Raw genomic sequence first — 14,902 nt, 5'->3', positions numbered from 1 at the left:
TTATAGCATAGACAAATACCACAAGACCAGACAAGAGCAATACAAAAATTACGAGAACTTTTCTCGCTCTCGTCACGACCTAGACAAGGTTACTCACTCTTTTGGTTGCAAATAAAATAAATGAATAGTTGAATACCACTTCCTAGCATTTTTTTCTAAACCTTTCTTTCTCATTTTTGGTTCGCAGGAGTGTTTGGAAGTGCAAAAGGGGGAAACTTTCTATGACTTCTTCAATACCAAGCTTGTCAAATCCAAAATTGTGCATTTTTAGGTAAAGACTTCGTTCATCCACAGTTATTATGTTGTAGATTTCAGAACAATTGGGGGTATTGGGGTCATTCATTTGGGATGTTATGCCTTTTATTGTTACATGTGGGGTATTATTATAATTAAATAACTTAAAACCATAAGCATGTGTTCATTGATCTGACATATTATCGTCTTTATTTTACTTTTTCTAATTTTTATAATAATTTTTTATTTTGGTTTTTAAGAACTATTTTCATCATCAGATAAATGGGTTATACCTACAGGGAGTTCTTACCGTTGTTCACAGTCGTACTGGTTGTGAGTTATTTGACTGAAAATTTTTGTTATGCATAATTTTGCTTTTCTAGTTTTGCGGGGCTATGTATTTTGTATTGTTCCTTTACATATGGATGGAATTAAAGGATACCTCTTTATATAAGGATTAAATGATTAATAAAGTCTCTCTGGTATTTTATATGTACAAATTCACAACCAAAGTTTAAGTTTGAGATGTTTTCAAGATTAATATGTGAAAACCTTTTTCTTCCATAGGAACATAATATATTATGTCAATAACTATTTTAGACAACTCTGTTCTGGGTTAAATTTATGCAATGTCTAGATTTTGTATTTTTTTTTTTAGAAAAAGAAATGAATCTTCTTTATGAAAATTCTTGATAAGGATGCTTCAGCAATTTCCTTATAATTTGCTTAAGGCTTTTATGCCAAAATTTTATTCACCAAACCCTTATATTTTGGGGTAAATGTTTTGCAAGGATGTTTTTTTCTATCCATTTTCACTTTGGTTGTTATTCGACTTTCTTTCTTAAAAAACAAAGGGAGTCAAATTTTCAAAAAAATTATCTCCAGTAGACACCAGATATTCTTTTCTACAGACAAGACAGTTTCATGTCAATTTTATGGATATGGATGCATCAAGGATATGGTATGACCTGACATTCATAAAATTTGGTGTTTTCCTGTGAACAGATTTTGTTCCATCTATATTAATGTGCTTTCTTGCAACATAACGACGGTGCACACACAACTCCTATCTACATCCGCATGCAACACTTTGGATTAGATGAGCAGAGCTTTTTTATTGACTTTGTTCCATCTTTTCCCAGAAACTAAAATAATGATCCTGTGTAATATTATACCAATACTGTTTCAAAGTAGAACTAGTAGAGTCTTACACTATTAAAGTTAGCCCACCGTAATTAGATTAATTTTCTTTAAATAAGCAATTTGTTTTGGACTTTGAAGCCAAATATTTTAGTTCTGGGTTTTCTTGTTGAATTCCCGGAGAGGAAAGCTTACAATGTTAACATATTGTCTTGTACTCTCTTTTTATTTTTGACAATGCAATTAACTTTCTTATTTACTACTAGGACTATAATGTGTAGAGCACTAGCTTATATTCACAATGTTGACAGATTGTCTTGTATTCTCATTTCTTCTATTTCTTATTTTTTAGATATGTAGAGCACTAACTTATATTCACAATTGTATTGGAGTGTCTCACAAGGACATAAAAATGATTATGCTTGCTTTCTTCTTGAAAATGAACAAACATCAGCATATAGAAAGAGGAAAATAAAAAGGAAACGTGAATTATACCATTGTCATGAATAAACTATCCTAAAAGCTTAAGCTATTAAGTGAAAACACATTAATATACTTAAATAAACTAATTGCTACCGATAAGTGAATAATAATCTTCTACATGTCAGCATCCTATTTTTTAAAGAATTAAAATAAAGTAGTATAAATATATAGTGTAAATAAATAAGTTACAGCCAGTTTTCTGGTGGAATTCCAAGTGGAGTGTCATCATGGACTAATTTGGCAGTGTTTTATGCAAGTAAGAACAATTTTAATGAAAGTATTCCATGACAGCTAACAGTTCTTCCTAAGTTAACAACCTTGTTGCTTGATCAAAACCAACTCCCTAGGGCACTTCCATTAGATATAATATCATGGAAATCCCTAGTAGCTCTAAATTTGAGCCATAACCAACTCTATGGGCAAATCCCTCATGCAATTGGTCAGTTACTTGCCCTTAGTCAACTTGATCTATCAAAAAATGAATTCTCTGGCCAAGTTCCTTCTCTACCCCCTAGACTCACCAATCTCAATTTGTCTTTTAATCATTTGACCGGGAGGAATTTGAAAATTCTGTGTTTGCTAGTAGCTTTTTGGGCAATTTTGGTCTTTGTGCTGATACCCCAGCACTAAACCTTACCTTATGCAATTCTTGCCTTCAAAGAAAAAACAAAGGCTCATCTTGGTCTGTTGGTTTGGTTATAAGTTTGGTGATAGTAGCCTTGTTACTGACCATTTTGCTATCACTCTTGCTTATTAGATTTAACAGAAAAAGAAAGCATGGATTGATTAACTCATGGAAGCTCATTTCCTTTGAGAGGCTTAATTTCACAGAATCAAGCATTGTCTCATCAATGACAGAACAAAACATCATTGGTAGTCGTGGATAACGTATAGTATACCGCATTGGTGTTGGTTCAGGCTATGTTGTTGTAAAAAAGATTTGGAATAACAGAAAGTTAGAAAAGAAGCTCGGAAACTCTTTCCATGCAGAAGTTAGATACTGAGCAATATTCATCATACCAACATTGTGAGATTGATGTGTTGTATCTCTAATGAGGATTCTATGTTCCTTGTGTATAAGTATCTTGAAAACCACAACCTAGATAAATGGCTGCACAAGAAGATTAAGTCAAGTTCAGTAAGTAAAGTGGTCCTTGATTGGCCAAAGAGGTTGAAAATAGCCATTGGAATTGTTCAAGGTTTGAGCTATATGCACCTTGACTGTTCACCACCTGTGGTTCATAGAGATATAAAAACAAGCAACATCCTTTTGGATACTCAATTCAATGCAAAAGTTGCTGATTTTGGAGCTAAGATGTTAATCAAGCCAGGGGAACTTAACACCATGTCAGCTGTGATTGGCTCATTTGGCTATATTGCTCCAGGTGAGTGAATTTCAATATTTTTGTTTCCTAAATTTATTTGCTTTTGTTTAATCTTTTTGTTTCCTGACTAACAAATATATTGCTCTTGCTTAGCTATATTCTCTGTGTAGATAGAGCAAGGAAGCCAAGAACAAAACATTGTTTCTTCAAATTGGATTGTGGCCAACTCAAGAAAGAACGAGTTGTTAGAGTGACGTTAAAAGCTGAAACTTCTAAATTTAAGGTAAACAATTTTTCTTCTTTTTTTTTTAGACCAAGAAACAAACTAACGATTTATAGTGTGGTACTATATCATCAAGCTGTGGCCTAAATAGTTGGGTTCTTAATTTATTAATTTATGCATCCACAAATGGTTCAAGACTAGAATAATTTATTTTTATCTTTTAGCATTTTTTTTTTGCAACCAAGAAAATTTCATTTGACCGAGATTGGATTGACCATAATGATGACTCTAAACCCATCTTCTCTCATTTCTCTGTATGTTGTACCCTAACTAAGTGATAGGTTAGAGAGACCCACCAAGGAGAATCAAACCCAGATATCCTTTAAATTTATACCAACAACAAAGGTATCAGGAATAAGGAATGTATATCCCTCGGTGTAGACATCCAACTTCTGTTTCATGGGCAAACTCCCATTGACGTAACCTTTTTGAAATTTTTTATTTCACATATTCTTCTTGTTTCTAGACTCTACATGTTATCAAAGTTCTTGTTTTGCTTAATATTCTTATATTTCTAAGCATATACATGCTTAATTATCCATTTTTGGTCTCCCCAAGTCCAATTTTTAGTACTTCATTAATAATTGAAAGAAGACTATTATAAAATAAAGCCATAATGAATTTGTTGGTCTTTCTAGTTAGTCTGTATACCTTTTCACTCGGGCCTTGACAAATTGCTAACTGCATTCGTTTGTTTGCAAGGTAGTAATTGATAACTTTTCTACTTCTTGATGTTAATATTTATTGTTTCTCATTTGATATAGCTATACACCGACTACATGAGGAGCTTCAGAGATAATATGAAAGATTTTCTTGAATCTGAGCTCACGATAGACATTGAAGTAGGGCTTGGTCCTGCAGGAGAACTTCGATATCCTTCTTGCACACAAAATCTGGGGTGGGTATTCCCGGGTATTAGAGAATTTCAAGTGAGTTTGGAGCTTTTTGTTTGTAGCTATTTATGCATATATAGTTCCATGGAATATTAGGTCTACTAAAACAAATAAGGTTTAAGCTCAACGGTATATATTTATATACCAATTAAAACAAGCCTTCAATTCTCGAACTTCTCTACATACGTCTGAAATATTGCAGTGCTATGACAAATATATTAAAGATGATTTCAAAGGGGCTGCAACAAGGGCTGGCCATCCTGAACGGGAGATGCCAGATAATGTTGGAGAATTGAATGATGCACCTGAATCTACAAAAAATTTCAAGTCAAGGGGAACTTATCCAACAAAGAAAGGGAAATTTTTTCTAACATGGTATTCCAACAAATTATTGATTCATGGTAATGAGGTCTTGGATAGAGCTAACAATGTATTTCTAGGTTGCAAAGTGAAGTTAGCAGCAAAAGTAAACTCTTAAATGCATACAATAATTTAGCAAGGGCGTTTTCTTTGCATGAATCAGCTAACGATTTCTTATAAAAACAGGTTGCTGGAATTCATTGGTTGTATAAATCAAAGAGTCATGCATCAGAGCTTACTCCAGGATATCAAAACTTAAATCATAGAGATGGATAAAGACCCATAGCAAGAATGCTTTCCCGACACAAGCTGTTTTAAATTTTACATGTCTTGAGATGAGAAACCATGAGCAACCAATTGAAGCCCAAAGTGGAGCCCAAGAACCTTTCCAGCAGGTAATATATTACAACTTAATTTCCAATCTAATTCTTTCTCCACAAAATCAAGTGATTTTCGGATATATATATATATATATATATATATATATATATTCAAAGTTCCAATTCCATGACACACATATACGTAATTGTATGAAACAAGTTATTCACAATATATTAACTTTGTCCCTCAATATAACATTCTTTAAAAAATAATTATTCTTTGTTATAAGATTTTTTTTTTAAATTATCTTTTGTATTAATTATTTTTTTATCAAAATATCTTTAATTACTTTACAATAAATGCTATAAATTGATAAGATAATTTCATTCTCTTTCTTATATGAAGAAAAATATTAACACAACTTAATTAATTAAGTAGAAAATAATTAAGTGAAAATAGAAATGATGAGTTCCAATATTTTCAAAGGTAAATTTGAAAAAATAATATATATTATTACAAAATTAATACTATTAATTAATTTTTTTAAAGGGGGTAAATTAGTTTTAAAAAATTATATTTAAAAATCAAGATAATAATATAGAGATTAAATTACCATTATGATATTTTATGTTTTTTTTAGTTCTAACTAATTATTTATCTTTTAAAATGTTGATTTTAATTCTTTATCATTTTAATTTGGAATGTGCTTCTCATATCTCTCCCCTTTTCTTCTTCCTCCACAAATAATATGTAGCTCCCTCCTGTTTACTCTTTCAGTTTCTCATGTCACTTATTATATTATAATTTATATTTTGATATTTTACTTTTAGTGATTAATATTATTTGAGTTGTTAATTTATAGGGCTTGTTCACAAATTGTGGTGATGTTGGAAGTACCGTAAGCTCTACTGAGTTTGTATTTTTGCATGTTAACTATATTTTATGTGATTTTAATAGTTAATTTTGGGTGTTGGCCGTTTTCTAATTGTAATTTTTGTGGATTCTTTTTGTTGATATATCCCTTAAACATAATTTTAATAGCCCTGTCTTTCAATAATTTCGTGGTGTAAATGCACTTTAAAAAATGACATCTAAAACAGATTGATTAGAACTTTTTTCATTAAATTAATTTTTTAAAAAAAATACATTCTAAGACAATTCTTAGAAAAACCAGTTTTCCCAAAAACCGTCTTAGAATCTTCAATTTTTTTTTAAAAAAAAGACATTCTAAGATGATTCTTTGAAAAACTATCTTAGAAAATATACTTTCAAAGACAATTTTTGGAAAAATCGTCTTAGTATCCTCATTAATTTTTAATTTTTTTAAAATGATTCTAAAACGATTCTTTTAAAACCCGTCTTAGAAGGGTACCCTTCTAAGACGATTTTTAAAAGAACCCTCTTAGAAAGGTATCCTTCTAAGATGATTCTTAGCTAACAACCGTCTTAGAAGGGTACCTTTTTCTAAGATGGTTTTTTATTGAACCATCGTCGAAAGTCAAGACTTTCAACGACGTAGGCTTCAAAGACGGTTCAAAAACATCTTTGAATGACGTTTAGAACTATCTTTGTATGTCTTGTTTCTAGTAGAGTTTCTCTCAAGAAAATCAAAGTACATTGGAGGAAGTATCACTATTGAGAAAGGTACGCATCGTTTATCTATTAATTGTGACAATCATTGATTTCAAAATTTTGTTTGATTTTATATTATTATGATTCTTAGAAAAATCATTAAAATTTATATCAGTCTTTGCAACAACTCCAACACCACCATCACTACTAGAAAAAAGATTTTTACGTCGTTGGATTTAAGATGATTTTACCAAAACCGTCTTAAAAAATTATACAATGGCATTTTTGTAATTAATAGAACTCTTTAACGACAATTTTTTGGAAAAACCATCATTAAGCTTTGTGAGTTAACAAAGGTTTTTCTAAAACTGACATGGTTGTTTCTCTAAAAGTCAAAAGTTTTCTAAAATAATCGTTATCAGTCATCACTGATGAAAGAAATTCTCACTCTCGCGTCCAAGCCTTGCTACCCTGAAACCTCTCAGTCTTGTGTCGTCGTGGTTTCACCATTGTTCTGTCATGTCGCACCACCACTGTCATGTTCTTGTGTCATCGTCAACGTTGAAGGTGTGAACACTGACTCTCGCTTTCGCCTTAGCCACACCGCGACGTCGAAGGTAAGAACCCCTAACCATTGACAAGTTTCACTAAATGCTTGTTATATGCTGGTAGATCTAGTCCAGTAACTTAGTTATTTCAAATGATTATAAAAATTTCATTGACATTTCTTGTATTCCCAACAAAGGAAATTCGTACACTTCAGAAAATGGTTGTTATCAAAGTCAAAAATATGGTAGTTTGGTAGACTAGAGAATTCTTTTTTGTGATTGTAAGTGGTTATTTAGCTTGCATGCTGCTTTATTCGGCTAGGTGCGAAAAGTTAAGTTCCAAGAGGAAGAGGGATATTTTGGTTAAAAGCAAACAAAGTTAAAATTCTTGTAAGCTATAATTGAAGCCATGCCATGTGAAGCAAATAATGTGGAGAAAAAGATTGATTAAGGTTAACTTAAATAGTTGTTTGGTTGTTCCACTTCCACCCCTTTATTTAGTTTTAGAAAATTAGTTGCATGTTACTAGAATCTTGGCTAACTCAATTAAAAATTATTTACTTTTGATTTTGAAGCAACTATAGAGTAATATTGAATGAACATAATAAAAATTGTCCTACATGGTTTTTTGACATGCATGCTTGCATCACGGCTAATATATTTTTTATATATTCTGGTTTGATTTCAACCAGCATAAATTTATTGTCACATAGCTATGGAACTGGTTTAGGTTGGTTAATACTGCAGAAGCCTCTTAGGTTGCTTATTAGTAAATGTTTATCTTTTAGTAAATAATTAATTAGGAGCTAATATGTGGTCCTGCTTTGAATTGAATAATTAGTTTTTTCTTTATCATCTGTAGGATGTTCTAGTTTTTCTTTGAATCTCGAAGCAGTAAGAATGATCATGTTGTCATATGGCTGACTAGAGAACCAGGATGCAACAATGAACTAACTTTGTTTTATGAAAATGGTCATTTTAAGCTTACCAAGAACTTCTTTCTTGTGAGGAATGACTATGGTTGGGACAAGGTACGTAGATATTAACTCCCTTTGTCTTTTTCTCACTCATATATAATCATTATGTGACAAACCCTATCAAATTTTATGTGTTGTGCTTATGCTCATTCCATGCACAATGTCTATCAAGAAAAAAATAAACAAACTAATTGATACTATTATGTATATTCTTGTCTACACTCTTATGCTATAGACTTTAACTAGCTCAAAGAATAAAGTTAATACACTACTTGTTTTCTTGTTGGCATCAATTCAGTGTTTTATTGTTTTGTAGGCATCAAATCTCATATTTGTATACCAACCCATTATTGGGACAAGGTTCACCTATACTTATAATGAGAGTGACATTCGCCATGATGAAGAGGGTGTTAGCAGTGATTTGTATGACTCCTTGCAGGTAATTCTATTTGATATCTAATAAAAGAAAATAATTTCATATTAAAATCAAACTCAATCATATATGTACGTTATATAATTACTCATATTGAGTGGTTAAACTTGATTCACCTTTGGTGAGTTATACATAAATTAAAAATGCAAGATAGTGTACATACCATCTAAATTTCAAGTTATATGTTAGACTTTTCCATTGTTCATCATAAGATATACTCAATTTTACAATAATGACAAGCATTTTTCAAGGAGCACCCTCAATTCATTAAGAGGATGTGATGGGTGGTTGAGATTTGGGATGGAGAGAAACCTTGTTGGGAGAGGTTGCAAAGGATTCCTACTATATATCGACATGAATGTCAGGCATGTAATTTAGAGCTTGTTAATCTTGTAGAATATATAAACCTTTTTTGACATGTTTTTTTTAGAAAAAAAATTATGATTTGATCATATGACATTCATGTTTGTTTGAGTTATAGAATTTTCTTTTTGTTCAGATAAATTGGTATAATATTCAGTTTAACTTAGCAAAAAATTGCATTTATCATTCTTTTTGGAGTGATACATTGACTCATCAATTGACAGTTATTTGTGGGAAGAATGGAAAGAGAGGCAGAAGGATACATGTGGAGTAAACCTTTCATCAAGATTCTTGAATACACATTTTCTCTTAGTCTCGGTATTACATGCTAACATTTTCATGACTTTTCTATTAGAAACACTAAAATGGTCATTCTTTAAAAGATTTCTTACTATTAATTGTGAGTATTTCTCTTCTTGATGATGCTATGTTTTTGTGACAAAATGTCCTTGACAGTCACTGCAACAAGATAACTTGTTTGATTATGGTCTCTTTCTACTTCACAGTATAGAGCTCTTCCTGGATGAAGCTCCATTTAATTTCAACCCATTCAAACTAACCAAGCTCTCCAACTTTGTAAGTGATTTTCTCAACTTCAACTTATTTTTTTTAAAAAAAATTATACTTTGTCTTGATTTTCTTTATAAATTAAATGTTGCTTCTCTGTCAACTATTTTAGTTCCTCACCAAGTCAATATATTATGTCATAAAATTTCAAGAATAACTAGTAAATTCCATAATGATTCATATTGTTTCTTATATGGATTTAAATTTAACCTATCATAACTTGAAACTTTCTAGTTCAATTTGGATTGGTTTTATCCTGTGTAGACTTCTCTCAAGCAAGCTTTTATCCAGATGTTAATCTTTGAACTTGCGGAAAACAAAAACCACAATTGGCATGAAGGTTTTCCCTTTGACTACAATGAAAACCATTTCTATTCACAAAATAATGAGAACAAAACTAACAGCCTTTGTCCTGAAGTCAATGGGGACTCATCAATTTTCCCATTTTGTCCATGAAATGAAATTCACTCTATTGTCAGCACCATCCTCTTTGGATCCTCAATCTTTTAATCCTTTAGACATGGTTCTTAAGGAGCATTTTGAACTAGGGCTATAGCTAGTTGGAACTTCACTGGGACATTGCCAATCTTTTGACCAGCAATCATCTTATCATTATCTCAATGGTTCAATTTTTTCAATGAAGGTATCTACTTGTGTGTTCGTCTGCACTTGCATGTCTTGTGAGTTTTTTTTTTTTCTAACTTTCCTTAGAGCATGCAGCCTCATGCTTCTGTAGACTTCTGTGATTCTAGTAGTTGATACTTGGACTAAACATCTAACTTAAATTTTTCATAGCCTTGATTATCATTAGGATCATATTTTAATTTATACAAGTATAATAACAAAATTTTATGATGGATCAAGTACAAATGGTGTTATTAGTCTACAAGTGACTATGAAAAATGTTTTGTGTTATTATTTGTAGATCAAATTCTTTACAAGCTACATTTTTTCATCCATACATTTTAGTGGTGATGCTAGTGATCATTTGAACATTTCACATCAAAGTGCCAATGTCTAGTTGTTTGGATTCAATAGAATGATCCCATGCATAGGATTTTTTTGTCAATAGAACTATCACCAATAAGGGCTTTGTGCTAATAAAACTAACCACATGAGGGAAAATGATAGAGTAGAAACTCATGGTTACTTAACTAATTTCCCTGTTCTATTTTTTGTATTTTCACAGGATGACATTGTTCTCAATGAGGAGCTTATGCATATAATGGCAAATCCCAACTTTCAGCAAGTTGCTCAAGTTTCACCACAATCATTTTCATTGACATACATAACTAGGGGTTGTGAGACGAAGATTTGTCACGACCAAGAAACGTTATACAATCAAAGCACGACAAGATTGAGCCATTTCTAGCTACACCAAGTTGTGCATCAAATGACTCAGACATAGAGATCACTGAAAATTTCCCAACTAGAAATGAAACAAGATCATCTTATGAAGATGAATGAGGTGAAAACAATAATACAACCATAGAAAGCTACTTTGAGCATTTTTCTGAAATTCTTGGTTCTCTCATGGAAAATTCTCAATGGCCAAATACAATTTGTGTTGGCCACAACAATGGAGATCAACATTTGTCTTATATATAGTCAGAGCATAACAAGACTAAGTCGTCTTAAGCTACATCAACTCATGCAAAGGTGAAGTGATGGACTTCTCCTAAAAGAATCCAATTTGTACATGGTTGTGTTGTCTTCATATAATTTTGAATTATTTTTAGGTTCTACTTTGCCAACATTTGAATAGTTCTATGTCTGAGTTCAAAAGTATATACATTGATTACCATCATCATCATACTAAGAATATTAGGAGGTACTAATCACATTAATACCTTTTATGACTGACAAACACTTGATTATTGCTATAGATTTTGTTTTGCCAAAGCTGCTAACCAACGTTATATCAGTGATTGTGTGCTGTTAAAAATTTGCATGCAAGCATCAACAGGTTTTGTTAGTGGTACTGCTCTTGGAATGGCTTGTGGTCCTACATTAGCTAGCATATTGCAAATTAATTTTAAAATTTCCAAGCTTACATTTAATCAGAATACCTTGCCCAGGTGAGTTATGGTTGTTGCTTGGCTGATATATCTTGTATGGTTGTGGATCACTTTTAAGGAACCTTCTTATGAAGCCGAAGAGGATCACACACCATATTAATCAAATGATGATACTAAACTTATATTACATTAGCTTGTTACTTATTGTTTTTTGCTACAACTTTCTAACATTATAGTTTTACCAAAAATACTGGATTTTATTTATTTATTTATTTGGCTTAACATAGTTAATCAAACAGCATGTTGATTGAATTCAAAATTATTTGACAACAAATAACACATTCTAAGAAGGTTTTGTGAAAAACCGTCTTAGAAAGTAGACATTCTAAGATGGTTTTTAGAAAAACCATTTAAAAATGTGTACTTTCTAAGATGGTTTTTGAAAATCCATCTTTCATTAACATTTTTTATAAAAAAAATACATTCTAAGACGGTTTAACAACAATCGATGTAAAAACAAATATTCTAAGACGATTTAAAAACCGTTGTGGAAAGTGTACACCTTCCACGACGACGAAATCAAAGACGGTTCAAAATCATTGTGGAAAGGGTAATAAAACTATCTTTGAAAGACAATTTTGTAATAGTGAGTGTTATGCTACTAGCATTATCATGCTACATTGAACGGTTCTGTAGAAGCAAAGCTTCATGGTGAATCAAAGGTGATTCAAAGGAGTTTTGATGATAACAAAAGATGATGACAAAGGTGATGACAAAAAGCTCAAAGATCAATCAAAGAACAACTCAAGTGAATCAAGAACAATTCAAGAGTTCAAGATAAGAATTAAGAAGAATTCAAGACTCAAGAAGAAAGTTTAGAGTCAAGAATCAAGATCAAGATTCAAGACTCGAGATTCAAGAATCAAGAGAAGGCTCAATCAAGATAAGTATGAAAAGTTTTTCTCAAAAATTGAATAGCACATGATTTTTCTCAAAACATGTTTACCAAAGAGTTTTTACTCTCTCGTAATCGATTACCAGATTGTTGTAATCGATTACCAGTAGCAAAATTGTTTTGAAAAAGTTTTCATATTGAATTTAAAACGTTCCAATTAATTTCAAAAAGCTGTAATCGATTACAATGTTTTGGTAATCGATTACCAGTGCCTTTGAACGTTGAAATTCAAATTTAAATGTGAAGAGTCACATCCTTTCACATAAAAGCTTTGTGTAATCGATTACACTGATTTGGTAATCGATTACCAGTGTTTGTTTCTGAATAAATCAAAAGATGTATCTCTTCAAAAGGTTTTTGACTTTTTCAAATTGGTTTTAAGTTTTTCTAAGAGTTATAACTCTTCTAAATGGTTGTCTTGACCAGACATGAAGAGCCTATAAAAGCAAGACTTTGTTTTGCATTTTCATTAATTCATTCTTTCAATCTTGAACACTTTTTTACAATTATTCATACAATCCTTTACAAGCCTTGAATCTCTTTGAACTTCTTCTTCTTCTTTGTGCCAAAAGCTTTCTAAAGTTTTCTAGTTTTCTAAACCTTGAAAACTTGTTATATTCATCTTTTCATTCTCTTCTCCCTTTGCAAAAAGAATTCGCCAAGGAATAACCGCCTGAATTCTTTGTGTCTCTCTTCTCCCTTTTCCAAAAGAACAAAGGACTAACCGCCTGAATTCTTTTGTGTCTCCCTTCTCCCTTGTCAAAGAATTCAAAACGATACAGTCTGAGAATTCTTTTGATTCTTCTCATTCCCTAATACAAAAGTGTTCAAAGGACTAACCGCCTGAGAATTCTTTTATATCCCCATTCACAAAGTATCAAAGGTTTAACAGCCTGAGATCTTTGTCTTAACACATTGGAGGATACATCCTTTGTGGTACAAGTAAAGGGTACATCTACTTGGGTTTGACTGAGAACAAGAGAAGGTACATCTCTTGTGGATCAGTTCTAGTGGAGGTACATCCACTAGGTTCAAAGAGAACAAGGGAGGGTACATTCCTTGTGGATCTTTGCTTGTAAAAGGATTTTTACAAGGTTGAAAGAAATCTCAAGGACCGTAGGTCGCTTGGGGACTAGATGTAGGCACGGGTTGTTCCTGAACTAGTATAAAAACTCTTGTGTGTTTATTTCCTTCTTCTCTACTCTTTTACTTTCCGTTGTGCATTTAATTTCTGCTTTTACTTTCTGTTTAGTTTCTCTTCTACTCCTCATTCTCTTAACAACATGGTAAAAGCCTTAGAAGAGTAAATTTTTTAATTAGTAAAGGTTTAGGAATAATTAATTCAACCCCCCTTCTTAATTATTCTGAGGCCACTCGATCCAACAAGTGGTATCAGAGCAGATTTCTTGTAGAAAGTCTAACAACTTCAAGATTAATGGCCTCTTTAGATTCTTTGTGTTTCAAAAGTATTTTCAGGAACAACTTATTCCAAGATCATGATGAAGACCAAGTCAAATTTTGTCTCATGACAAAATCTCATGAAAACAACAAAGAAGAATCTGTAAGGAAGAAGTGATACATTGACAGTGGATGTTCCAAGCATATGACGGGAGATGTATCCAAGTTTACAACCATTTCCCCCAAAAGTGGACATGTTACATACGAAGACAACAATATTAGTAAAATCTCAAAAGAGGTAACATCTAAGCCATCTCTATGAATTAAGGTATGATTAGTATTTATAAGTTATTTTTGTGGCAAATAGAAATTAATTGTTAAAATTGTTTGATTGTGTTTACAATGATTAAATAACTATATTTATTATGTATGATTAATTGAATTTTGTTTGAATTGATTAATGCTTGAATTGCTTATGTTTTGTTTCTAAGACGATTAGATTATGTTAAAAAATTAAAAAAAAATGTTTTGACATGTTAATATAATTGAATAATTACCATGATATGTGTTGATGATTGTTATTTGATTATGTTAAAATTTATTATGATTAATTAACTATATTTAGTTTAAAGAATTTCTATATACATGATTGATCTTTTGTCTTTGGTAATTGTGTTCAACTTTTTAGAAGTTTGAAAATTAAAATTTGAAAGTTATTGAAGTTAAAAGTTGAAAATAGAAGTTGGAAGTTGAAAATGGAAGTTACTAGAAATTAAAAGTTGAAAATGGAAGTTGAAAATTAGAAGTGGAAGTTATTGGAAGTTGGAAGTTAAAATTTGAAATTTGAAATTTAATATTTTAAATTTAAATTTGAAATTTAAAATTGAAATTTAAAAAATTTGAAATTTGAAATTTTTTTAAGTATTATGCATAGTTAGTTGATTGTTAATTAAATTTAATTAATTTGAAATGATTGATTGTTCTTGAAAGCTATTATGATTTTTTATATTTAAAAGTTATGTTGATTATTTT

At 31.2% G+C, this 14,902-nt stretch overlaps 1 pseudogene; it reads left to right on the top strand.

Moving 5' to 3' along the window:
- Positions 1–1,175: 1,175 nt before the first annotated feature.
- LOC100780828 (receptor-like protein kinase 5) lies at positions 1,176–5,103 on the top strand (annotated as a pseudogene).
- Positions 5,104–14,902: the final 9,799 nt, after the last annotated feature.

The sequence above is a fragment of the Glycine max genome, chromosome 12 (genome assembly GCF_000004515.6).
Source record: "Glycine max cultivar Williams 82 chromosome 12, Glycine_max_v4.0, whole genome shotgun sequence".
NCBI classification, from domain to species: Eukaryota; Viridiplantae; Streptophyta; class Magnoliopsida; order Fabales; family Fabaceae; genus Glycine; species Glycine max.
The sequence above is the reverse complement of the archived record's forward strand: the minus strand, read 5'-3'. Positions and strand labels throughout refer to the sequence as shown.